Here is a 27,255-nt window from a genome sequence, read left to right on the forward strand (position 1 = left end):
GAATCAACATAAAGATCTAAGATATTTAAAACTTAGAACTACAACAGTACAGTGACTATAGCCATACTTTTACATTACAGGAGGACTTTTCTTTCTTTTTTTAAATTGTTACCCCAATTTGTAATCTTGGATTTATCAAAATCACTTGCCCAACAGGAATAGGCCCTCCCCTTTGCCTCTTGGCCAGTTGAATGTACTGTCTCAGACCCTGCTCAATATTCCCTCCTCCACCCTTCTTCTCTGGCTCTCTAAATGGAATTATTTCCTCCATTCTCTGTGAGCTTTGCAAGTGCCTAATTTATAACAATTACACGCATGGAATTATGGGCAGGTCTGCCTCTTTTCCTACGCTGTGGGATGCCATGTTTTATTCATATGCCTGCTTCTGGCATTGTGGTAGGGTTTAAGCACAGAGCTAGTGTTCTATTAATATTCAGGGGTGAAAAACAAATGGAAGTGTCAATGTCTCCTCACTGTAGGATTATCAAACACTTCTTATAATTCAGAAAGATGTTGATACAACTGACATTTCCTTAATTCATAACTTACCCTTTTGGAAATTATATTCTAGAAAACCATACATATACTTGAGACAAGAAAACATTTTCCCTCCTAACAATACTTTAAGGCCTCCCTTCAGAGAATATTTAAATAAAATTTAAGCATTCCTAATGCTTAGAAAAATTGGACAGAGATGTAGAACATATGATAATCCATATATGGGAATGTTTTATGGTACTTAATCTACTTCTATGTGATTCAGATGCTTTTATAAACTATAAACATAATTCCCAAATAGGTACAGTGGCTTGGAATTAGATATACTTCATGTCACAAGCTCTATTGTCACTGACTGTTTTGTAATCAAGCAAATGAACCATCAACTGATACTTTGAAATGTCTATAAAATTAGCTTAACAAAACAGTTCTGGGTCTCTGCTGTAAAAGAAACACAATCTAATCATTCGCTAAACTCTAGGGAAATGGTGCCATTAACGTTACCTCCACAACCAAAAACAAGTTATTATAGAGAGAATGCATAAGTCAAGTGAGTCCTTTTCACCTATGATGTCATTTTCCTACAATCCAACCCAGGCTGCTCTAGGCAGGGTGCACCTTGAGAGAATCCAGAGCCTTCTTCTGCTCTTATGCTTCTGTGCTCACATTTTGTGGAACATTCCCAGCCCATCAAGTTCATGGCTGACTGACAGGTATACATTAGGATAAGAACTCTTCTATATCTTCAGCCCAGAGGCTCACAGACGTTACACCAAGAAGGGAAGTGTCTCAGGTTTTCTGTATTCCTCCAGCATAGCACAATGTCGGCTCATCTCAAAGAGCCTTTTGTTACCAACTCATTCATAGCAACAGAAGAGTCCCCGTTAACACATGTGACATATTTTATTTAGCAGTGTCACATTGTTTCCTCACATTTTTCTTAAATTTCGATGCAGAGTGCCAATTCTCTGGTGACTGCCATTGCAGGTACTTCTTGACTTAAGGTAAATCCACAATAATCTGAAAACGTCCTATGTAAAAAAATGCATTCCCTGTACCTTCCCTACTGAGCACTCCAGCCTGCACTCAGCACAATCAGAATATTTTCATTCATACACATTGGGGAAAAATCATTTAACACAAAGACTTCTTTGCTTTTGTTGCTTTGTGCTTTTGCATGCTTCACTATATAACCCAGCCGGGCCTGGAATTTGTGATCCTCTTGCCTCAGTCTCCCAAGTTCTGAGATTCCAGATGTGGGTCACATGCCTGGACAGACTATTTTGATGAAGATCTCATGTAATGTACTGAATAGAAGTATTAGATACATGTGTACAAGAAACAGTAGCAACACAATACACTGTAGAGTGCTGCTTTCTCCCTTTGTGATCCTGCACTGACTGAGAGCTGTGGTTTGCTGCCCCTGCCCCATATCTGGAATGATCAATGGTCTAAATAATATTACTAGCCCAGGAAAAAAATCTGACTTCAAAATGTGAAATACAGCTTCTACTGAATACATACAGCTTTTGCAATAGCATAAAATTTAAAACTTGGAAGTCAAAGAATCAAAGGTTAGCAGGGACCATCTACCCTTCCCTTGCAGTATGCTCCAGTCTGTGATGAACAGCAAATTTTGACATTAAATGGATAAACAAGGCCACTTTTCTAGTCATCTTATGATTCCTTTCCTCCCTACCAACCTTCAGAAATGAAAGACCTTAAAGTGTAATTTCAGTGAAATTTTGATCAATATTATTTCCCTGTGGAATTATTACAAGAATAACAAGATTTAAATATCTTCACAAGAAGTAGCCTAAAATGGAAAGGTTTTCCTCACACATGCTGCTCTGTATCTGTTCCTCTCTTGAGAGGCAATCTCCCATTCCATATTTTCAGGACCTCTGGGGAGACGTTGCTACTTCTGTGTCAAGCCATCTGTCTCTCCATTAGGAGTTACAAGGACAGTGTGGTCAGTTCTCAGTTATTCCTGCTCTGGTTTATAGTCTCACTTACAATGCTCCTCCAGGCAAGGAGCGGATGCAGATGGGCTTCCTGGGTCTCCTTGTCCTCAGAGAGAAGGTGGCTTTGCTTTCCTGCTGATGTTGTTTACTGGAGTCTCTTCAGTTGTACTGTGCTCCAGCCTCAGGCCGTCCATGTCTAATTCTTCAAATACAGGGAACTATGTGCCATAGAGGACAGCCAAATTGTTCAGGGAGTCCAGCCTGCCAAGGTCATGTATGACTATTCTAAGAAGTAACTGCATATGTGTTATTGCCTCCTTCTTGCTAATGAGGACATGACGGCTCACACAATCCCCCACCAAGCATTTGGGATAGACGTCAATTGATCACGCCTTTGTGATGTAACTGCCCATCAAGGACTTGAGTCTATTTTCCCATTTTTTAAGTGAAGAACTTCTTGTGGGACATGCATTGAGAGATGGACCATAAACCAACAGAATGCAAGCAAAGGCTGGCAGAGAACTTGCTCACTGGGGATGGCTCTACCTGCACTTGCTACCCTGTGACCATCATGGAAAAAACCTGGTGGCATTAGCTTTAGGACTGGGTAGAAGGTAGATGTTGGGAAAGGAAACTCCTGGTCACAGCAGGAAAAAAAAATGGCCACCAGGGCTGGTCTGTGATGAAGCAGCTAGCATAAGTAACAGCTGGAGGAACCTGAGGGAAAATAAAGTAAGAGGAACTACTGGATCTGGCCTAGTGTCAGTGGGTTCTCCCAGCTGTGTCTGATACACTACTGGCAAGAGAGAGATAAGCAGAGGAGGAGCTGTTTGGCTCAGCAGCAGAATTTAGAGAAATGTGGCTGAGCCAGGACTTGCTAGGTAGAAGAATGAAACCCTTCTGCATTTCTAATCGTTCCACCTGGCATCAGATTATCAAGGAATAAAATGGTCTTAGCGAAAATAATAAAAACAAGGTATGGCTGTGCTCTGGTTTGAATATGGTGTGTGTCTTCTAAAACTCATGTTGAAATTTGGTGGCAGTTGTGACACATTGAGAGATGGGTCTAGGTGGGACATTTAAGAGATGATTAGGGCTCTGCCATCATGACTGGACTGATCCATTCATGTGATTAACACATTAGTAGATTAATAGGTTAATGAGTTACCTCAAAAGTGGATCTGCTATGAAAGCCAGTTGGACCATGGATCCTTTGAGCTCCTTGTCTCTCATGATATGAACCCCGGCACCAACTTAGGACTCGGCCAGCAAGAAGGCCATTACTAGATGTGTCTTCTCAACCTTGGACCAGAACCATAAACAAAATAAGCCTCTCTTCTTTACAACTTACTCAGTTGGCTGTAAGATCTTTTATTAAAACTTAACAAAATGGCACCATCTAAAATTAAAGGCCACCTAAAATGGTACCTCACTGAATGCAGAGTCTTTCAACTAGACAACAGGGCATCTAAGAATTTTAAGGGTCTTGTCCCACTGCACCATGAATTGCTGCCAATATAGAAAGATGTCTGGATTTTGAGACTAATGTCCTATGGGATGAGAGTTCTGGGGCACTGGGAGGGAGAGGGTATATCTTGCATGTTGAAGGTGATCTGATCATTGGCGCTAGAGAGTGAACTGGCCTGGACTGGGTCACAAGGGACCCTCCCCCGTGTTCATATGTGCATCATTGAACCACTCACTAGTGGTATCACACTGATAAGACTCACAAGTTGACTTGTGGCTTGCTTTGGACAATGGGACAATACAGTTGTGCACACATGAACAGAGTCTTTAAAATGATTTGCTCTCGTGCTGCTTATGGGAACCTTAAAGCCCGATCATGAAGCACCATGGGCTTCTTGGAGGATGAGGGGTCATGTGATGAGAAGCCCCCACCAGCATAGGGATCCCAGCACCTACAGAGTCATGAGCTTAATAAAATAATTGTTGCTTGTGCTATAAGTTTTGTAAGGATTTCTTATGTGGCCAAAAACACCTGATAACAGTACTCATGTTATCACCCCTTTGCACTGAGAAAACTTAGGGTAAAAATTTACATATCTATGGAAGACAACAAAATAGTTGTGATAAAATCTATGGTTTGATCCAAAGCAATGTAATTTCCAAGCCCCGCTGACTAATCACCACCCATCAGAAAGGTTTCTGTCCTTACCCATGGACCACACTAAAAATAACTCCCTCTTCCTGAAGGTCACATTCTTATAAAGTCAATATGCATATTGACTCAATCACATTTCTACGTAGCAAACTTCAATTCGAAAATACGCCATTTAAGATTGATTACAAAAATATAACTTTTTAAAGAGTAAATGTAGAAAGATTCCAAAAAAAATAAATAAAAGAATGTACAACTCCAACCTCCCCTCCTCTCCACAGACACTGAAAAGCAAGCAGGAACTGTCAGAACCAACTGTGTTAGAAATGTGGAAAAGGTTAAAACATCCATACAACCACCCAATCAAGAAAAAGCAACTTCAAAGTGTAAGGAAAGCACTGAGGCATTTTATTTGCCCTTGCTTCAGCCTGCCTCAGCTCAGCAGTCTTAAAACACTGTGGCCCATACTCTCACCATGGAATTTAGGTCCAGGTTCAGAAAGAAGCAGACAGTATCAGCAAATTAGCATGTCTGTTTCAAACTGTCTGAATCACCAACACAAGGCTTTGCCTCTGTTTTGCCTAACTCAGCATCCACTCAGTGTGGACAAGCAGTGGACATTGCTTGAAAACACTTCAAGACATTTAAATAAGCTGCAGCCAGCTGAGCCAAAGGATGAATGTTGAAATAAGCAGCAGACTGACCACTCACAGTGAGGAAGGAAGAACCTGCAAAGTTTCTTTGGGACGTTAGGGTATTCAAAAGCACCTGGCTGCATGGGGGGAATATTGACAGCTATGTCCACAACCAAGGAAACATACATGGCCAAACACAACCTGAGCAGACCCTATGCTTTCATACTGGGCTGGTCCCTAGTTCCAGTGGAAGCCTAGGTGATTGTTGAAGGAGGCTCTCAGCACAGAGTCAGTGGTAAAGAAACCCAGGGGAAAGATCTGAACGCAAGCTCCCTCCCCCAGCCGCCCCGGTTTCACAGATGTGCTAGTGTTGTATGCTGTAACCTTGTGCTAGTGTGGTAAGTTGTAACCTTGTGCTGGTATGATATGTTGTAACCTCCTAGCAAGAGGCTTGCTTCCGCATTCTGCATTCTGAGGCATAAAAACCCCCGCAGCCTTGAGCCAGTGACATTTTTGGAGAGATCCAGGGTGCTGGCCTGCTAGCGTAATAAATCTTCCTTTCCTCCAGCCACCTGGGTTTGAGTCTTGTTCTCGCTGGTCCGACGTTCTTCCCACAACCCCAGTCTGCAGAGACTGGAAGAAGGCCTCCTCCCTCCTTCCTTCTCCTCCTCTCTCTTCTCCTCCCTTCCCCCTCCCTTCTCCTCTGTCTTCTCTGCTTTATCTTCTTTTTCTTCTTCTTCCCTTTCTTCCCCTCTTTCTCTTTTCTTCCTCTCTTCATTCCACCTTCTCTCTCCTGGCATTCAAGAAAATCTTTATCAAAACACCAACTGAAGAAAAGCTAAGAAACAGGCACTTCAGTGATATGGATGACAAGAAGGGTAGCCTGAAAAAATATTTGAGACAAAGTCACTGAGCAAATCAACTGCCATAGCCTTCAACAACCACAAGGAAAAGCACAGTGTATCTGTGGAGGATGGAAACCTGATTTCCAATTTTTGCCACATTATAATAGTCAAGCACCCATTTGTTGGGCAAAATATGTTAATGGAAAAAATGAGAGCACAACATGCCAATACTTATAGGAAAACTAAGAGGAAATCTATGGCTACAAACAATTACAAAAGAAAAGAGACTCTTAATAACTGTACACCTAAATGAACTTGTATTAAAAAAGTATACTATAAAGATGAACCAATACAAAAAAGTACACTATAAAAATGTACACTAAACCCAAAGCCAGCAGGAAGAAGGAAATGATAAAGATTAGAGCAGAGATGAACAAAATAGAGAACAGAAAATGAGAAAACTGACAGAGTTATAAGTTGGGACTTTGTAAAGTTTACCAAAATTGAAACTTTAACTAGAATGGTCAAGATCAAAAAAGATAAGAAACAGCTGGATGCCAGTGGCTGAAACCTGTAATCCTAGCTACTTAGGAGGCTGAGATTGGGAGGACTGTGGTTCCAGACCAGCCTAGAGGGGATAAAGTTCATGGGACTCCATCTCAACCAATAGCTGAGCATGGTGGTGTTCATCTGTCATCCCAGCCAGGGCAGGAAACATAATATAGGAAGATGATGGTCCAGATTGGCCTATGTGAAAAGCAAACCCTCTCTCTAAAATAAGCAGAGCAAAAAAGTTTGGAGGTATGGCTTAAGTGGTAGAATGCCGGCCTAGCAAGCATGAAGCCATGGGTTCTAACCCCAGTGCTCCCCTCAAAAAGGAGAGATAGGGTACAAATTACCAAAATCAGAAATAAAAGTGGGAACACATAGGAATAAAAAGTATTACATCTGATTACTATTAACAAATTCTTAGAAATACATATTACCTCAACTGACTCAAAAGAATGCAAAAATCTCACAAAGAAAGAAAAGTTCAAGGCCAGAAAGTTTCACTGGTGAATGTTATCAAAACTTTAAAGAGTGATTAGCACAATTCTTTCTCAAACTTGTCCATATAATGTAAGGAAAGGGGACATTTCCTATCATTTTAAGAGGCCAGCATTATTTCACTGATACCAAAGCTAGATAAAGACATTATAAGAAAGCTAAACATTCCTAATGAAATAGATACAATAATCCTGAATAAAATATTATCAAATTGAGTCTAACAGCATATTAAAATGATTATATATCATGACAAAATTGTATTTGTTCCCGAATGCAAGGATGGTATGATATACAAAAATCAATGAGATGTAATACACCACATTAACAGAAATGAAGGGCAAAAACCCATGGTCGTCTTGATTGATGCAGAAAAAGCATTGGCAATATCCAATATTGGTTTATCATTAAAAAAAACAAAACAATAACTTCAACAACATGAGACCAGAAGGGGTAGATGGGAACTCTCACATGATAAAGGGCTGTCATGGAAAATCGACTGCTAATCTACCCAATGGTGAGTTAGTGAAATGATTAAGATAAACATATCCATTTTCACCACTGCTCTTCAACATTGAATTGAAAATTGTAACAAGCAGGCAAGGAAATAAAATAAAGACAATTAAATTTGAAGGGAAGGAGTAAAACTACCTCTATTCACAGGTAGTATGATTCTGTGTGCACAAAATCCCAAAGAATCTGTAAGAAACAATTAGGGCTAACCACTGAAGAGTTTCAAGTTACAAAATCAACCATAAAAGTCAACTGTGTTTCTGTATACCAGGGATGGATAATCTGAAGATGAATCTGAGTAAGTTCATTTTCATCTGTAGCTAAAAGAACAAATTACCAAAGAATAAACTGAACCAATGAAGCAAAAGACTTGCGTATTGAAAATGTGAAGACATTGTTTAAAGAAATTAGAAAGGACACGAGTAAGCAGAAAAATACCCTATCCTCATGTCTTTGATGACATAATATTAAAATGGCGATATAACTATGTCAATCAACAGTTTCAAGATAATCCCCCATCCTTTGTTTGAAGTTGAAGAGGATAAAAATACACACACACACACACACACACACACACACACACACACACACACTGATCTCAGAGCCTTGTGCATTGCATTAGTTTTCAATCTCTGTGACAAAATACTTGAGATAAACAGCTTTGAGAGGAAAGGCTTATTTTTGCTCAGTTTCAGGGATTGTAGTCCATGGTAGCATGGTTCCATGGCCTTTGCACACTTGGTGAGGAGAACACCATGGCAGAGAGTATGTGGCATTAGAAGCTGCTGACCTCATAGCAGTGAGGAAGTAAAAAGATGGGATTGGAGTCTCAATATCTCCCTAAAGAGGAAAAGTGACCTAAATTACTTCTAATAGGTCCCACTTCTTCAGGTTCTACCACCTCCCAGTATTGCCACAGGCTGGGGACCAAGTCTTAATACATGGGCCTTTGAAGGACATATCCCAAAACCATAGCAGGCACTCTACCATTGAGCTAACCCCCAAACCCTAAATACAATATTTTATAGAATGCCTATTCAAGTAACAAAACTAAAAATGAATGCATAATAAATGTAAAAATTGGCATGTTTCCTCCTGGAGGAATGACTTCAAGAAGTTTGCTGTCTTTATTAAATTTTTATTAGGATTTATTTGTTGTACAGGGGGGATTCACTGTGACAATTTCAATCAGGCTTATATTGTACATTGATTAGATCACTCCCACAGTGTCTCTCCCTCGACCACCTCCCCGCTCCACTTAAAGCAATTGCAAGAGGTTTCTTTGTTCTATTTCATATAAGTATATGAAGTCCATTCACCATATTCCCTCACCTTCATCTCCTTCATTCATTCTTCCCCCTCCCCAAAGTACCCCCCCACATACTGTACCTATTTTACAGTCCTGTTTTTCCTTATTAATATTTAAGTCAGTGTTCAAAGGGGATTCTCAATGTGTCCCTGCTGTGAGTCTACTTTACTTTGGTCCATTCAACCCCTCCCATTGCTCTCTCTTACCCCTTCCCTCCCACCCCCCATTTTTCAACAGCTTTCAGTACACATCCTTATATCCTCTACCTGCACAGATGTGATGTTTTACGATATCGTTGATGTGCTGTCATTCTTTTTCTTTCCCTTCTTCCTCATGTTTTTTCATCTTCTTCATAAGTTTACCAGTTCATACATGCTCAATTTGTTTTTATTTCACCTGCATATGTTATACATTTCTTTGCAAGGATGAAATATTCTATAATAAATTTTTAAAGGAAGATCTGAGAGCATTGTCCTAAGATCTGAAAGACCTACGTTAGCAGGTATTATTTTGTTTTCACTCAGTATTTCTGAACCAGTTTCCAGTGGTGAAATGGCAACAAATCTGTCAAACTCTCTGCTTCACAGGGTATAATACAGATTTAAAAAATTCCAGGGGTGGGTAATGGAGGGGGTGGGGGGAGAAATGACCCAAACATTGCATGCACATATGAATAAAAAAAAAATTCCACATGTGGAAGTGTTCTAAAACCTGTGGGTGGGTCATGTTGATAGTGCCAGACAGCATTATTATTAAGGTAAAATTTCTGCACATGGTTTGCATTTCTACTTTCTTGCTGTGGTAGGGATTGAACCCAGAGACTTATGCATGTTAGGCAAGCACGCTACCGCTGCGCTACACCTCAGCCCTGCACATGGTTTGCATTGCTCAACACAATATTCTCACTGACACTCAGGATGGCCAGAGATCAAAGAGTTCCTCTTCCTAGAAGTGGTAACCTGGCCTGGTCAGTGGTCATCACTATTTTTTTTGCAGTACTGGGAGTTGAACTTAGGGCTTTACACTTGGTAGGCAGGTACTCTACCACTTGAGCTATACCTCGACCCCTTTTTGCTCTGTTTATTTTGAAGATAAGGATTTGTTTTTTGTTCAGTCTGTCCTGGACTGCAATCCTATTTTATTCTTCTTGCTACTGTTGGGATGACAGGTGTGTGCCACCTTGCCCAGCTGTTTTCTGTTGAGATGCGGTCTTGTGAACTTTCTACCTGGGCTGGCCTGGAATCAAAAACCTCCCAATCTCAGTCTTCCAAGTAACTAGGATGACAGGCGTGAGCCACCAGTGCCCAAATTCATCACTATTATCTATCATGCAAAGCTGCTTTTGTTAATAATTAATTTCTTGCTCATAAAATAAATCAAGAATAAAGACATCAGCTCTTCCTGATTTTCACTGATGACGAGATTGTAGGAGAACCGCAGAGGTCTAAGGAGAAAGAAGTAGAAATTTCTGGGAAGCCAGTGTAGACTCGCTGCTGGGTGCTGGATACCAAACAAAAGCCCTCTGGAAACACAGAAGACCACTACATTTCTCAGTCTCCGACTGAGAATCATGGCTTAAAGCAATGTGACCCTGATTCCACTTTTTCAAAGCTAGTACACAGAAGAAGGTATGCCGATCACGTGGTAGCTTTAGTTTTAAGTTTTGAGCAATTTCTATACTCTTCTCTGCAGCAGCCACACCATTTTATATTCCCAACAACACTGTTCAGTGATTTTTTTTCATCTGTATGCTTCTATCACTAATTAGCTTTTGATTTTTTTTGATAAAAGCTATGCTAATGGTTAGCAGTATATCTCACTAGAATTTTGATTTGCATTTCCTGATGATTAGCAATGTTGAGCACTTTTTCCTGTGTCTGTTGGTCATTTGTAGCATTTTCTTTAGAAATGTGTGCACCCTCATGTTCCCTGCAGCTTTATTCACAATATCTAAGTGATGGAAACAACCCAACTGTCCATGGGTGAAGAAAACATACATGCCTACAACTGAATACTATTTAGACTTAAAAAAAAAAAAGAAGGAAATTTTGCCATTTGTGACAACATGGAGGGACAATGAACATGTGAATGAAAAAAGCCTGTCACGTGAGGACAAATACTACATGATTACATTTTTATGAGGACTCTAAAAACAGTCAAACTCACAGAACCAGAGGATAGGGTAAGTGTTACCAGGGGCTGAGAGAAGGGAATGGGAAGTTGCTGAATGTACATAAAGTTTTAGTTCACAAGAGTAAGTTCTAGAGAACTGTTGTTACTATTACTACTGAGGCCAGCTAACAATAAAAAAATAACCTGCTATGGGATGCCTTTCTCTTAAGCAAACAGATATCCTCATGCTAGACGTTTTCACTACTCCCCCAGCACCACCGTGAGCCATCTCTAGGGCAATAAATCCCCTCTAAGTTGTAAATATCTTGGTAGTCATAAATATCTTTGCAAGACACTGTCTATCCAAAGGGGTGCTTCTGAGTTGGTATGCCTGATTTAAAAAAAAAAAAAAGGTCTGCCCCCTCTGAATATTGTTTGAATCTCCTAAGTACAATTAAAGGCTACAAATTAACATAAGCACATGTGCAGAACACCCCTTGTTTTGTGATAAGATTGTGCTAATTATACCTGCCAGCCACTCCCTAAGGAATGCCCAGATTTTTCCACACCTTATACTTTATACATTAGGCTTAAACAAAGAGATCAATTCTTCTGTACCACCTGGCAGGGGCCCACCACTTTTTCTCTTGAGGCACTTCTTACTCTTTCTTTTCTTTTAATAAGTTTTTGCTACTGTTTTGCAATCTGTGTCTCTGTCCAGTTCTCTGTTCAGGTGACACAAGAACTTGGGATCTTCTGGGCTAGTGTCTTCTTAGACCACTCAGCTGGTAACCCTACTGCTAGTAACATTGTCTAAAGTCAACAATACAGGACTGTGCACGTTAGTGTTTGTCTTATGATAAGTCTATCTACCACAACACAACAAAACAAGCAAATACCAAAGGGACACAAGGAAAGTCATAAAGGTGATGGATGTTTATCAGCTGGATTGTGGTGATGGCAGGACACAAGGAAAGTCATAGAGGTGATGGATGTTTATCAGCTGGATTGTGGTGATGGCAATGTTAGTGTACACATATATCCAAACTCACCTAGTTGTGTACCTTATTTTTGTATATCAAATATACCTTGATAAAGCCTGGAATGAACCAGGAATAGAAGCCTGGCCTTGACTTGAATGATCTTATACCTTGCCTCTCAGTTGGGTGGTGCTTGTGGAGACAGGAAGCAGTCTGGAAAGTTAGATGGATACATCAAAATAAATCAAGTTAAGCATTTTCCATTGGATTGCACAAAGACTGGACCACAACCACTGCTCACAGCAGCACTCTGAAGGGCTTAGTTACTCTCACTTGATTTGCAAGAACCAAGAGTGGACTTTCTTCCTACTCGCCCACATTTTTCTCTTTCCTTCTCACCAAATCCCTCCTTAAGGCAGGAACCTAGGTGCGCAAGCTTGCCCAGGCACTCTGGGAATTAATATGTACCACAGGGCACTTGGCTATCAGAGAGCAACTGGAGAGGCCACACTGCCAGGGAGGCAGGAGCCCTGGAGGCAAGGACTGAGCCCACCCCCAGGAGATTAGTGTTAGCCTCATTCACTATTCAGCATCCCCCAGACATTGTTTTGAAAAACTGTCACCTTCTGCTACAGCACCAAGCATGAGACTTGTCCTGATATAAAGGGGCATAGTCTCTCTAATGCCCAGATAGTCTCCTCTCTGTCCTTCCCCCACTCCACTAGTCCAAGCATTCCTTCCTCTTCCCTGGAGGCCTGTACTGGTTCACTCTGGAAGCAGGTAGGCCTACCTGTCTGTCTGGGATCTGACTGATCCCAGAGAGTGTAGTTGAAGCTCACTTTCTGAATATTCAACTCCCACTCAGAAATATTTACCAATTCCTCGTCATAATTTGCATCTAACAACAAGCATCATGGTGTCAAACTGAATCTCAAGCTGTCAGTGATGATAAGAAAGATCATTAAATATCATTAAGAAGAAAATATACTGTCAGTAAATTCTAATCTAATGTGCCCCTCAATCATTGATTGCAAAATGCATTCCAAGTTCTGAGACAATAACATGAAAGAAAGCAGAGAGTGTCTCTTATGGACTAAGAAATATGACAATTACATTATTTAATAAGAACCTAAGGTGAATTGAGTGCTGGTGGCTTACTACTTAACATCTATTAGTATACCAACAAGTGGGTAATGCCTGTAAATCCTATCTACTTAGGAGGTTGAGATCAGGACTATTGCAGATTGAGGCTACCCTTGGCAAATAGTTCCTGGAAATCCCATCTCCAAAATAACAACAGCAAAATGGATGGGAGGTGTGGCTCAAGTGGTAGTATACCTGCTTTGTGAGCACAAACCATGGAGTTCAAACTCTAGTCCCACAAAAAGAAAAGAAAAGAAAAAATTTCAAAAAAGAAACTTCTCACATACACATCCCATTTATTTTAATATTCACAAGTTTACTGAGAGGAGATTCCAAGATGTCAGCTAAAGGAAGGAAGCAGAAAGCATGCCTCTTAAAGTAAAATCTTGTAGAGACACTGGAGATACACCTTACGGAAAAACCACCGAGAAGAGGCAAAACTTTGACCCCTCCACACCTCCAGCCTGTGCATAGCATCTCCACTTTATGTTAAATGGAGAAAGAAGGAGGGCTCCCACGCCACCACCAGATGGCAGCACCCAGACGGCTTGGGAAGACGCAGACCACAAGGTGAGCTAAGGGGCATGTGGTACTTCCACAGATAAACCTGGGCCAGGTCAGCATAGCCCTCCTGGACAGACCAACCCCTACCCAGGGAAAAAAGGAAAAAAAACTGAATAATAAGCAATAACAACAAAAAAGACATGTAGCAAAGAGAGTGGGGTGCCCTGAGAGACTGAAAAATCTACCGTTAAATTCATATGGAAACGCAAAAGACCACGAATAGCCAAGGCAATACTAAGTCAAAAGAACAATGCTGGAGGTATCACGATACCCGACTTCAAACTATATTACAAAGCAATAACAATAAAAACAGCATGGTACTGGCACAAAAACAGACATGAAGACCAGTGGAACAGAATAGAGGACCCAGATATAAAGCCACACAACTATAACCAACTTGTCTTTGACAAGGCGCTAAAAATATATGATGGAGAAAAGACAGCATCTTCAACAAAAACTGCTGGGAAAACTGGTTAGCAGTCTGCAAAAAACTGAAACTAGATCCATGTATATCATCCTATACCAATAGTAACTCAAAATGGATCAAGGATCTTAATATCAGACCCCAAACTCTAAAGCTGATACAGGAAAGAGTAGGAAATACTCTGGAATTAATAGATATAGGTAAGAACTTTCTCAATGGAACCCCAGCAGCACAGCAACTAAGAGATAGCATAGATAAATGGGACTTCATAAAACTAAAAAGCTTCTGCTCAACAAAAGAAATGGTCTCTAAACTGAAGAGAACACCCACAGAGTGGGAGAAAATACTTGCCAGCTACACATCAGACAAAGGACTGATAACAAAATATATAGGGAACTTAAAAAACTAAATTCTCCCAAAATTAATGAACCAGTAAAGAAATGGGCAAGTGAACTAAACAGAACTTTCTCAAAAGAAGAAATTCAAATGGCCAAAAAAACCACATGAGAAAATGCTCACCATCTCTAGCAATAAAGGAAATGCAAATTAAAACCACACTAAGATTCCACCTCACCCCTGTTAGAATAGCCATCATTAGCAACACCACTAACAACAGGTGTTGGCGAGGATGCGGGAAAAAGGAACCCTCTTACACTGTTGGTGGGAATGTAAACTAGTACAACCACTCTGGAAAAAAATTTGGAGGCTACTTAAAAAGCTAGACATTGATCTACCATTTGATCCAGCAATACCACTCTTGGGGATATACCCAAAAGACTGTGACACAGGTTACCCCAGAGGCACCTGCACACCCATGTTTATTGCAGCACTATTCTCAATAGCCAAGTTACAGAAACAGCCAAGATGCCCCACCACTGATGAATGGATCAAGAAAATGTGGTATTTATACACAATGGAATTTTATACAGCCATGAAGAAGAACGAAATGTTATTCTCTGGTAAATGGATGGAATTGGAAAACATCATTCTGAGTGAGGTTAGCCTGGCCCAAAAGACTAAAAATCGTATGTTCTCCCTCATATGCGGACATTAGATCAAGGGCAAACACAACAAGGTGATTGAACTTTGATCACAATATAAAAGCGAAAGCACACAAGGGAGATATGAGGATAGGTAAGACACCAAAAAAATTAGTTAGCATTTGTTGCCCTGAATGCACAGAAACTAAAGCAGATAACTTAAAAGCAACAGAGGCCAATAGGAAAAGGGGACCAGGAACTAGAGAAAAGGTTAGATCAAGAAGAATTAACCTAGAAGGTAAAACACATGCACAAGAAATTAATGTGAGTCAACTCCCTGTACAGCTATCCTTATCTTAACTAGAAAAACCCTTGGTCCTTCCTATTATTGCTTATACTCTCTCTTCAACAAAATTAGAGATAAGAGCAAAATAGTTTCTGCCAGGTACTGAGGGGGTTAGGGGGAAGAGGGTGGGGCAGGGGGCGCAAACAATGGGGTGGGAGAATGGGGGAGAAATGACCCAAACATTGTATGCACTTATGAATAAAAAAAAGTTTACTGAGGAATATATGCATTTTTGTACTTTAAAATAAGGAATCTGAGCTGAGCAAGATACCTGAGGGCACAGCCTGGATTTGGGCCCCGCAAAGCTCCTGACACAAAGCTGATAGGTCAACATCATCATTTCCTAGGGCCAATTTGGATTCTGAGTATGACTCCCACAGCCCTAGGGTGGGACAAGATGGCACCTCTGAGGGCAGGAGCTGGCAGCCAGTGGCCAACCACAAGCTCCTGGGGGAACCTTGTTGTCACCTAGGGTAAGGCCTGCCCTATAGAATACCCTACTCTGTACCTAGTACAAGCCTGGCCGTGAAGGGTCTGGAGCCAATGCCAAGGCCATTCCCTAGCTGCTATTCAGAGAATTCATCTGGGATCCACAGCCCTAGCCTAGCAGTCAAGCCTGGAGTATGACTTGGGTTGGGCTGAATTCCTGAGGTTGCCCTTTGTTACTGCCGCTGTTGTTTTAATGTGGAGTGAAGCGGGGGAGGGGGGGAGACAAGGGTGCTGGATCAAAGTAAGTCTGTTGTTGGTCATTCTTTCCTGTTGCTCAAGTCCACAGAGGCTATAGGTTTTCAGATGCTGTCTTCCACCTGAATCTGTAGTTTAAGGACATACACACTAGATGGAGCTTCAGTCCAAGTAATGGCTAAATAGTCCTTAACCTAGGAGTTTGAGGGCCAAGGGAGGGGCCAGGCTTTAGAAGAAGTTAAATACAGAGACCCATAAATCCCTGCAGATGTCAACCTCTAGGAGCAAGGACTGTCCCACTCCACTCACACTTGGGTAGCAGGCGCCACCAAAGAGGGGAGGTGAAACACATCACCCTTAAGCCACCCCATCACTTCTTACACAACACAATGATCATTTCTCAAAAAGCCATAACAGTAGTAACAGTCACTAACAGTGTTATCTCATCATCAGTGATCCTCAGCCCTTCTGTATCTCAATGTTAAGATAATTATAAAGGTTTGGTTTTGAGATGGGATTTTATCCATCTCGCTAAAGTGCTAGGCTACCATATCATACGTCCAGCAAGTGCCAAATAGCAGTGACTGAGCAAACACATCAAGAAGAGCCACAGACCTTGGCTTGGTTGGCCTCTTCTTTTAACTACCACTCAAGGTCAACAGCACATGTATCCTTTGCCCTCAGAGAACAAAACCATAGGACCAGGCTGCCATGACCCTGAATCCCCCAGGTGATTCATCTGGAAAAGGAAGAACTACTGAGGCTGGGTGTTTGGCCCAGCTAAGCTGGTGAAAGTCAGAGATAAGGCAGTGACTGCAGGGCACAGAGACCAGCGCCTGGCTTGATGACTCACTCCCCAGGAAGCAGTCCTAGCTGCTACAGTGCCTGCTGATCTCTGTCCAGCTCCCAGAATTCTGAAATTTCTAAGTTTCAGAAATCAGAACTTCATCCCAGGTCCTCAGAAGTGACCTACACGAAATGAGGATGTCATATGTCCTCACTGGCTAAGAGTCATTGGAAGTGGGGAGGAGCCCATAGAGCCATATGGGAGCAGAAACCCCACGGGTCTGGGCACTTTTGTTCTATGTTGGCCTTTCTGTGTACCATGTTGTGGTTCTCTGCGCAGTCTCCCTGCACACTTGTGTGGTGGTACAGGGCTAGTCTTCATGTGCGCTGTGCCATGTTACTATGCTTAGTCCTCCTTAATTCCATGCTGTGGTACTGTGCTCAGTCTTCTCAGAATCCTCTCAATGCCTTCATGGTTTAGAGAATGAGAAATGATACTCCCTTAAGATTCAGTTAGAACAGGAGCCCATTTAGTGAGCTAGACTCAGAGAACACAGCATACTGATACTGGCTGATTGCCCATCCCCCACACTTCTGCTAAAATCTGCACTCTCCCTGAAATAAGCAGGCAGTTCCCACATGGCAAAGATAAACTAAACTCCTAACGGCTCAGATTCTCAGATTCTCACTTGGTTATGAAGAAACAATAGGAAGCACGGTGTGTGTTTATAAGGGCTGAACTTTGCTCGTGGCAGAGGCACACATGGTTATGGGTCACACAGAAGGTGCACTTGAGAAAGACAGCCACATCCAGACCTGGGCTCCGAGCTCAGCTACAGGACTGGTTTTCAGAGCCTTGGGGCAGAGGCTGCACACTGCAAACAAAAGCTCCCTCCTTGGCCATTCAAATTCCAGGATCCTCCTGCCCAGTGAGTCTAATGAATGACTTTTGAACATTTTTTTTTTCTAGTGAGATAGGTACCTATGTCTGGCTTCCTGAAAACCAGCATGAGTCCTGCCTGGGATCGTGGAGTATGAGCTAAGCCAAAATCTGAGAAATTCAAAACCCAGTACAGTAAGACAAGAAATTGCAAAGCTTCATCCTGTTTATATGTGTAAAGCAATATATACACATGGCTACTTTAAACATCAGATATAATCAACACATGTTTTCCAAATTTTAGAGAAATTTACACATTATTATAGAGAGATGGAACCTAAGAAATTCCCAAAACAGTAGAGTTGTATTTTTTGTCTAGATTCCTTTCTGATATACTGCTCTAAACAAGACATAATCATTTTATTGATGATGTATTTTAATGTTTTTAATTCGAAGCATGAAAAATCATGTAAGGACCAAAGCACAATTACCAATGTATCAATTAACATCACTGACATTCAAAACACAAACGTGTCTACTCTATAGAAGATTTGAACATACAAGGTTTGAGGAAATGGGAAGTGACAGTTACTGACTCATAGACATACAGTTGTTCTGGGGGATTACTTCCAGAATTCCCTGTGGAAAACACACTTGGTGCATGCTCAAGCCCCTAATATAAAATGACTGTGTTTGCATGCAACCTAGGGACATCTTTTCATATACTTTTTCTTTTGGTTGGGGGTAGGGGGTGGGGAGGTGTGTGTGGGAAATGTGACCTTTGTCCTTTTTTTATTGTTGTTCTGGGTGGGGCTACATTGTGGCATTTACAGGAGTTCTTACAGTGTATCAAATATATCACAGTTGAATTCACCCCCTCCACCATTCTCCTTTTTCCCCTCCTCCATTCCTCCCCCATTCCTGGAACAGTTTCACCATGTATCATTTTTGCATTTACATACATGTGTACACATTTTTTGCACCATATTCACCCTCCTTCACCCTTTTCCTACTTTCTCTTCCCCTCCCACAGGTACCATCCCCTCCCCCTGAGCAGGACCTGTTCTTCCTTCCTGGTCTCCAATTTTGTAGAAAAAAAAAGAGAAAAAACTGACATTTTGCTTGTTTGAAATAAAGGTAGCTATACAGGGAGTTTCCTTGTGATATTTCTATGTATATATGTATTATAGCCCCAATTGATTCATTTCCTCTAATTTTCTTCATTTTCCCTTAGTTCCTTTTCATATACTTGATATCATCTCTAGCTTACTTATAATACCCAATACAATGCAAATCCTATTACATTGTGTTGTTTACACAAAAATGGCAAGCAAAAAAGACTGTACATGTTCAGTACAGACATGATTTTTTTTCCAAACCTTTTCCATCCATGGTTGATTGACTGATTGAATCTCGAAATGCAGAATTCATGGATGTGGGGGACTATCTGCATGTATTTCTGGCAAGATTTTACAAGTAAGAAAAAAGAAGAAGATGGCTTCTGAAAGCAAGTAGAGAATGAGAACATAGTTCAACTACTGAGTCCACTAGGCACTAATTATCCCCTGACCACATGTGATGCTGGGTCAGGCGGTGTGGTCTAGAGGGTACAAATGTGTTCTGGGGTGTTTGTTCAGAGTACCTGGTCCCACTCCTAGGGTCCTCAGGCTTCCTCCTGCTTTGTCTTATCAGTGGAAAACACACTCCTAGGGTTCTCAGGCCTCCTTTTGCTTTGTCCTATCAGTGGAGAACAGGACTTTGAGTTGACCACATGGAAGGGGAGTGGATCCTGAAAAGATTCCATCATGGGAGGGAGGCCCTGAGTGGTGGCAGGGGACAGCACACAACCTCGGCAACTAGTGCTAGGTCATGGTCTGCTACCAAGACACACACACCACAGTGTACATTTCCTGCACCCTTCAAGCCCTTGTTCTCTGTCTTCTAGCCTCCCCAGAACCAATTGGCCAGGCAAGGCACCCCACACACAAAAGGGAACCTCCTTTCTGACCTTGACTGACATCCCCAGAAGAGGCCCATGCACAGTGACATTCTTTACTACTTGCCTTTTATTTTTCTGTATTCTTTTCTATTTCCTTTTTCTTTTTCAGGCAGTACTGGGGTTTGAATGTAGGGCCTCATGCTTGCTAGACAGGTGTTCTACCACTTGAGCCACTCCTCCAGTTCATATTTTTTGTATTCTGATGCTGTGACATCTGGCACCTTGCTGGTGTAGAGGGACTGGCTGGCTAGGATTAGCCCATTTCTAGAGAGAATAATCAACTCCCATCTACCATCCCATGGGGTTGTCACTCTGGGTCACTCTTCACCTGCCCTTACTCCACCCAGGGCCAAGTACCAGATAACTAGGGACAGCCCTTTTCCCCGAGGCTGCTAAAATAATTCCAACTAGCCAGTTCACAGTCTTGCTTGCCTTACCTTGCCCACATCTTCCTTCCAGTGGCTCTTCCTCTGGTTCCCTCTGATTCCTGGCAGACCCTGTGGTACCTGTGTTCTGCCATGAGAACACTTTTCTTGTGGGATCTGTGAGTAGAATGAACTATCTTTTCCTTTTTTTTTTTTTTAAGTTATAAGTAGACAGGATGATTTACTGTTGAGCAGGATTAAGGTGATTAGGAAGGGGACAACACAGTGGGGAGCCCTCACGAGTGCAGGGCTCGCCACTTGTCCTGGAGACTACGATTAGGGGTATATTTGACCCCACAGCCATCAAGGATGGTCAGCTTCTCAGCTACCAGGTCTTCAAATTCATCTGCACTGAATTTGGTAAAGCCCCACTTCTTTGAGATATGGATCTTCTGGTGGCCAGGGAATTTGAATATAGGGCCTCAATCACATGTTCCTTATTCTGCTGCTTGGTGCAGATAGGCATGGTTATCTGGCCCATGTGAACCTTGACCACTGTACCCTAGGGCTTCCCAAAGGCACTCCGCATACCTGTTTGGAGCCTGTAAGCACCAGCACAGAACAATATCTTGTTGCTGTGTGGAAAGGGTGTAGCCAAACTCGAATATGAAAGCCGTCTTTGCCACAACTTTTTACCATGTACTTGTTGGCACAAATATAGGCAGCCTCCAGTGCTTCAGAGGAGAGCTGCTCATATCCCTCAGACATGATGTGGCCACAAAGTGGGAATTTGTCCACTTTTGTCTTCTTCTGCCCCAGGTCAAAGATGCAGATCTTGGCATCAGGCGCACCATGGAAGGAGTGAGACTTTGGGTATGGCTGTTCTTACAATACCAGTAACATAGGACTGGGCAGTGACCCCATGGTGATACCGGGAGCTGAGGTGGTATGCTGAAAGAAAAAAGCATGAGCTACTTTTTCAATGGCAATAATCTCATGATCTGTTGGTCTTACCATACCCAGTAACAAAAACTCCATCTTTTTTAAATGCATGCCTGCAGGAGGGGCACAATGATAGCTCTAATAGTCCAGGACCAGGGACAAGATCTGTGCCCTGGCATCTCAGCATGTGCTATCTGACCCTCATGGCATGAGTTCTACAACACAGATAACCTTATTATGCCAATTTAAATATGGAAAAACTGAATTACAGGTGACAGATAACTTATCAAAGTTCACATCTGACTCTAGTCAGATATGAGATTTATAGTTTAGTCATTTAATTTCCTAGTGTTACATCCCACAGAGGATTATTAGATCCTGGCAGTGACCCTTTTAAGATTGATTATTCTTTCTTTTTATTATTTGATAGCATACAATAGTTGTACAGGGGGATACACTGTGATAGTTACATACATGCTTATAATATACCTTAGTTAGATTTACCCCCTCCATTGTTTTCTCTCTTCACCCATCCTCCCCTTCTTCAAACAATTTCAGTAGGTTTCATTTTTCTATTTTCATGTATGGATACAAAACACATCTACCATATTCATCCTCATTCCCCCTTTTCTTGTGCCCACACCCCTTCCACTGCTACCCATTCCTGGAACAGATTTATTTTTCCTTCCTGCCCTTCATTTTTAAAAAGTGTACATTGATAGTCTAAGGGGGGTTTTGCCTTGGTACTCAGACCGGTATACATCGTGCTTTAGTCAAATTAACCCCCCCATTACTTACTCATTCTCTATCACCATATTCCTCTAATGTTCAACAACTTACAGTACAGTGCATTATATTATATTATATTCATATATAGATGGTTTTAATATTTTTCATTCTCTAACATTTTCTTTACCTCTCCCTCTTCCTATAGTCCCCTCAGATAGACCCAGTAATATGAATTTGTTTTTTCTTATTATATATATATATGTGTGTGTGTATATATATGATCATAAATGTATCTATAAATATATGATCATATATATCATATATAAATATATGATCATAAATGTATCTATAGATACATGAGATCTATTATTCTTAAAACAAGGCCATCTCTCTGGCTTGTCTCTTTTAAGACACTGCAAAGAACAAGCCAACGCTTTCAAAGACAAGCAGGCTTTAACACAGACCTTCTGAAAGCTAGAGTTAAATTATGCAGGTAGGAAATTTACAGCCTCACACTGAATAACTCACATATGCAAGCTGTCAAACTGCTAATTATTCCTTCAAAGAAAAACAATCAGATGTTTGTATCATAATATTTTACCTCATGTAGGCTAAACTGCCAAGGTGTCAGAGTGATTAGAAACCTACTTCTCTGGCTGTCAAATGATTCTGGGGGAAATTTACATATGCATTAAAAAGGGAAAATGTATGCATTCCTACATCAGAAATTGTGAATTAATTCAGCCCATATGTAACACAGGGACTTATTCAGACATGGTGGATCTCAAGATGAAAACATTTATACAGTACTTACAGTTCAGTGCAGGAAACAAATAGGCCAATGATAACATCACAGTATGCTGAGGACAGAAGGACAGAGCCATCTGTCTGACTTGAGCTCACCATTACAGGGCCACAGCCAAAGTAGGAAACTGGGGATGGAGCCCAGCATGTTGGCGGGGAAATAGCAATTGCTGAGATCTGGCAGTGACCACATCATAGAAGTGATGGAACAAGAAACTAAGAGTTTGAGTATTGTGTCTGGTGCTACAGGTCATCATGGAAGAACAGAAACCAAGTATTGATGTGAGAAGAGTTTGAGCTTAGAAAAATCAAGCTGGCCATGCTGCAGAGGATAGACAGCAAAGGGAGACTGGAGGCCAACATCATGAGAGTTGCTGAGAGGGTAGCAAATGTGGGATTTATGGCTCATTCCACTGGGGAGGGCAGCTGAGTGTATGGGATTGGGAGAAGGCATAGTCAGTTAAGAGTTTTCAGTTTGGCTATGGAACCGGTTGAATGATGATTCATAAAGGTGAGAACACAAAATGAGAATTAGGGGTCATATTTTGGAGGGAAAGGAGTGGTTAAAAGGAGGAAGAGTTCAAGGTGTAGTGAGAGGTCTGTTGGGTCAAACATGGATTTCATACTGTACTTTGGGCATCACTAATGTTGTTGTGGAATACTTTGACATTAATACAGATGGTGATAAAGAGAGAGTAATTTGATGTCATTAATTCCAACCTCTTGGCCTTCAAAGCCATTTAAAACACCCTGTTATTTACATTTCAGAAGTCTCATCAAGTGATTAAGCTCCCTGTTTGCACAGTTCCACGAGCCAAGCCAAGGTGCTAAGGAACAGTTGGCTTTGCTCAGCGATTAGCTAACACATATATATGATTCATTTCTAAGATCATTCTGTAAATACTTCCCTGGGCAATATTTATTCTACATTACTCAATTGTTGAATATAAATTTCTACTTATTAATAGGTCATGAAATAGTAGTCTAAACTAGGAAGGCTTGGCAGAGTGGTGACTTTTGAAACTATGGTTTGGGGTCCATGGATCAAGCCTACAGTAGCCAATGACTTGGGCAAGTCACTTCTGTCTCCATCTCTGTCCCATGATTTCCCTTTTTATAAATGGAAGTGATTAGAGTCCATAATTTCTAGGACTGTCTCCATCTAACAATGTAAGATTTGTATAGAAGCAGTGCTCATGCACATACAACTCAAAATTTTAACAACAGTTCCTGTGATTGTGGCATTTACAACACTAGAGAAATAGCAAATGCTTGACATCTTATGGTTTAGCTATGAAAAGAATGTAGAACAGTGAAACATAGAATGGCGAAGGAAAATACCTAAGCTGTCTGTGAAATAAGACAGGTGCTAACAAAATTCAGAATTTTTATGACTGAGAGGCATTCCCACAAAACAGAGGTCATTTTTCAAAAACCAACTTCTCTTGCTGATATTTTAGAGACAAATTATAATTCTTAATAAAATATAGTTAAAACTGAAAGCACTTCCCTATGTCAGACAGACATCAGAATGGCATAGTACGTTTCCTATCTTTATAGTTAAAGTCTTATCAGATAGACAGACTTACTATATAGGGACAGAGGATAAGAACATCTATTCAGGAAGGAAGAACGAATGTGTGTGTGTGTGTGTGTGTGTGTGTGTATGCACAATTTCTCCTATAAAGTATTGAACACTGAAAATTTTTCACTAATCAATCTTTGAAACCTCCCACTGTATTTTTATCTAAATGCTTCATAAAATATGACTGTACTCTGTGAAATGTATCTGTTATCCATCTTGCTGAAAAGAGGTGGCTTCAAAAGTACATCCCTTGCTTGGACAATATCATGTTGTTTCTTTAGGGTTTAAGCATCCTAAGGATTGAGGTAAGTCAACTGAGCCTGCCAGAACATATTAAGATATTCCAGATGTTCCCTCTGCATACTCATCCATTTCCAACATCTTATTGATATAAGATGGGGGGGGTCTGACCCACAACTACCAATAGACTCTCACATCATTGTGACATCTATAGTAAGTATGGAAGGAAGTAATTGACTAAAATAACCAAAACCACACCTCTTTACCTACATTGGGGATGCTACAAATAGAAAGTCTTTTCTATACTCGCTGAAATCAAGCCATTCATTTTTCATTTTTGAAGAGTTTATTGTACGTAAGTAGTTGCTTTAGTGAAATAAAGAAAGGAGTGGTCTGGGTTGGATCATTGCTAGCTGGAATGACTGAAGGAAAACTTATCTCCAGAATGATAAGAAATGACACCAGTACAGAACCACCAAAGAGATTTCCTTAGCAAATTGCTGGGCCTCATTTAGCGGTGTCTCTTCTTCCCTCAATGGTGTCTTGGGTCTAATATCTCTGACCAAAGAGATTTTATGGTTGACATCTTATGGTTTAGCTATGAAAACATTTAGAACTACAAGTACCTGGAGTCATCAGGCTCATCCATTAAAATAAAAGAAAACTAAGATGTAGCCAGACGTGGTAGTGAAGAGGAAGATAGCCTTGGAACAGGGTTGTAAAACATGGTAAACTGTCAATTAAAAGCTGTAACCTCGGACAGAGCTGTGAGGAATTGCCCATTAGAGCCCTGCAAAAGCTCAGGACCGAGATAAGAGGCACCAAGCAGAGATAAGCACCCATTCCTGCCCTTCTTTGTCTCCACTTGTAAATAAACTTCCCAAAGCAGGACTCCCCTCCTGTTCTTATCTAAACAACACTAGGTCCGTAGCTCACTACCAGCCCAATTAACCTAAACAATCTAACTCACTGGTTAGGACACCATGACCTGAGCACATCTTTGTAACCTGATGCCCTACACTACCTTTTAAATATCTTGTGAATCCTTTGTTCAGGGCTCAGACACAGGTACACGTCTGAGCCCACTGGCGTAAAAAATAAATAAATAAATAAATAAAAACCTGAGTTCTCCACTCCTCTGAGTGTCGCTTGGTTTCTCCTCTGACTACACTGCCATAACAGTAGTGCATTCCTGAAAGGCAGAGATTGGGAGGACTGTGCTTCAGGTCAGCCTGAGCAAAAAGTTAGCCAGACCCCATACTTGCAATCCCAGCTACAAGGGAAGCATAAGTAGGAGGATCACAGTTCAAGGCCATCCTGGAGCAACAAGCACAAGATTCTATCTGAAAAACAACTAAAGCGAAAAAGGGCTGAAATAGTAGAGGCCCTGAGTTCAAACCCTAGTACCCCCCACAAAAACCCTTTTAACCTTGACTATGAATCTGAATTTTTCTAAGTATGGCTTGATATAGGAATTGCAATATTTGCCACATCTGATTATAGTAAGAAAGAAACTTAAAAAGAAGAGACAATGGATGGCACCATAAATATGTTATTCAGCTATGTTATTCAGCTATGGAAGCACAGTGAAACATGATTCTTTTTTATAGGATCACTGAGCATTGAAAATTTGGGGGTCTTCCAAAACTTAGGCCCCATTCCTGCTTACCATGGAAAGAGGGCACTTAAGCTACATGGTCAATTTATACTTACGACTTATCTTTATCGCAAAATCTCCTGTTACACATCACTACCATAGGACATGCATAAGTTATCACATTATGTCGCATCTTATCAACAGTACATTAATGACAATTAGTGTGTTAGTGTCACTATTCCTGATAAGAACTTTCTGAAGTTCACGGATGCATAGGTGGGTGGGGCTCTTTCTGGAAGTGTCCTACAGACAGGGTGTGGGTTTGCTGTGATGTCACTGAGTCCCCAGGGTAGCCCTTTCCAATATTAGTTTTCTTCAGACTTTTGTTCTCTTTTGTACCTCTGAGTTCTGAGGTTCTCCTCTCAACTGTCCTGACTGACCACCTAACAACTGTCCTGACTTGAACACCTAACAAATGTCTAATTAAAAATAAAATAAGTCTTCTCATTTAAATTTTTAAACATGTAATCTGTTGACACTATTCCAGGAATGGGGAGAGAAGGGGAAAAGAAGAATGATAGAGGAGTGAATTCAAGTATGATATATGTGGTGTATTGTAAGAACTTTTGCAAATGCCACAATGTACCCTGACCAGCATGATTATAAAAAAAAAGAAAGTATTTAAAAAAAATTTTTAATGTGTTAAAATACACAGGTAATACATTTTTAAATTTCTTTTTTATTTCCCAGAAAACAGTATTTCCCTATGAATTATGGTGTTAGAATAGCCATTTCTTCATCCACATATATGCAATAAAATTAATCATAGATTTACCAAGCACTGATGTAATTCTAAGAACATTACTTAAAAGAATTGAATTTAAAATGTTCTCCTTATAAGAGTTATTAATTTTATGTGACACACAATGTGAACAATTGTTTTGGTCATGTGGACAGGTTGTCCTTACTCAAAAACTTAAGAGAGGCTGCTATAGGCTGAATGTTTCCATTAAGACTGGTGTTGAAATTTAATCCCCATTGTGAGGTACTGAGGTAATGGAAACACAATCTGACTGCCACATTTGAAGGTGGGATCTCTGAGAAGCAGTTAAGTTAGAATGAGACCATAAGGGTGGGCACCCTGATCCAATGGATCTTTGTGTTAGGC

At 40.9% G+C, this 27,255-nt stretch overlaps 1 protein-coding gene and 1 pseudogene across 4 annotated transcripts in view; both read right to left on the reverse strand.

The window, feature by feature from the left end:
• The window catches only part of Vwc2 (von Willebrand factor C domain containing 2), a 179,402-nt gene that overhangs the window by 67,200 nt on the left and 84,947 nt on the right, over positions 1-27,255 (reverse strand). The window lies entirely within an intron of this gene.
• Positions 19,207-21,973, reverse strand: LOC141417387 (large ribosomal subunit protein uL16-like; annotated as a pseudogene).

Source organism: Castor canadensis, chromosome 2 (genome assembly GCF_047511655.1).
Source record: "Castor canadensis chromosome 2, mCasCan1.hap1v2, whole genome shotgun sequence".
NCBI classification, from domain to species: Eukaryota; Metazoa; Chordata; class Mammalia; order Rodentia; family Castoridae; genus Castor; species Castor canadensis.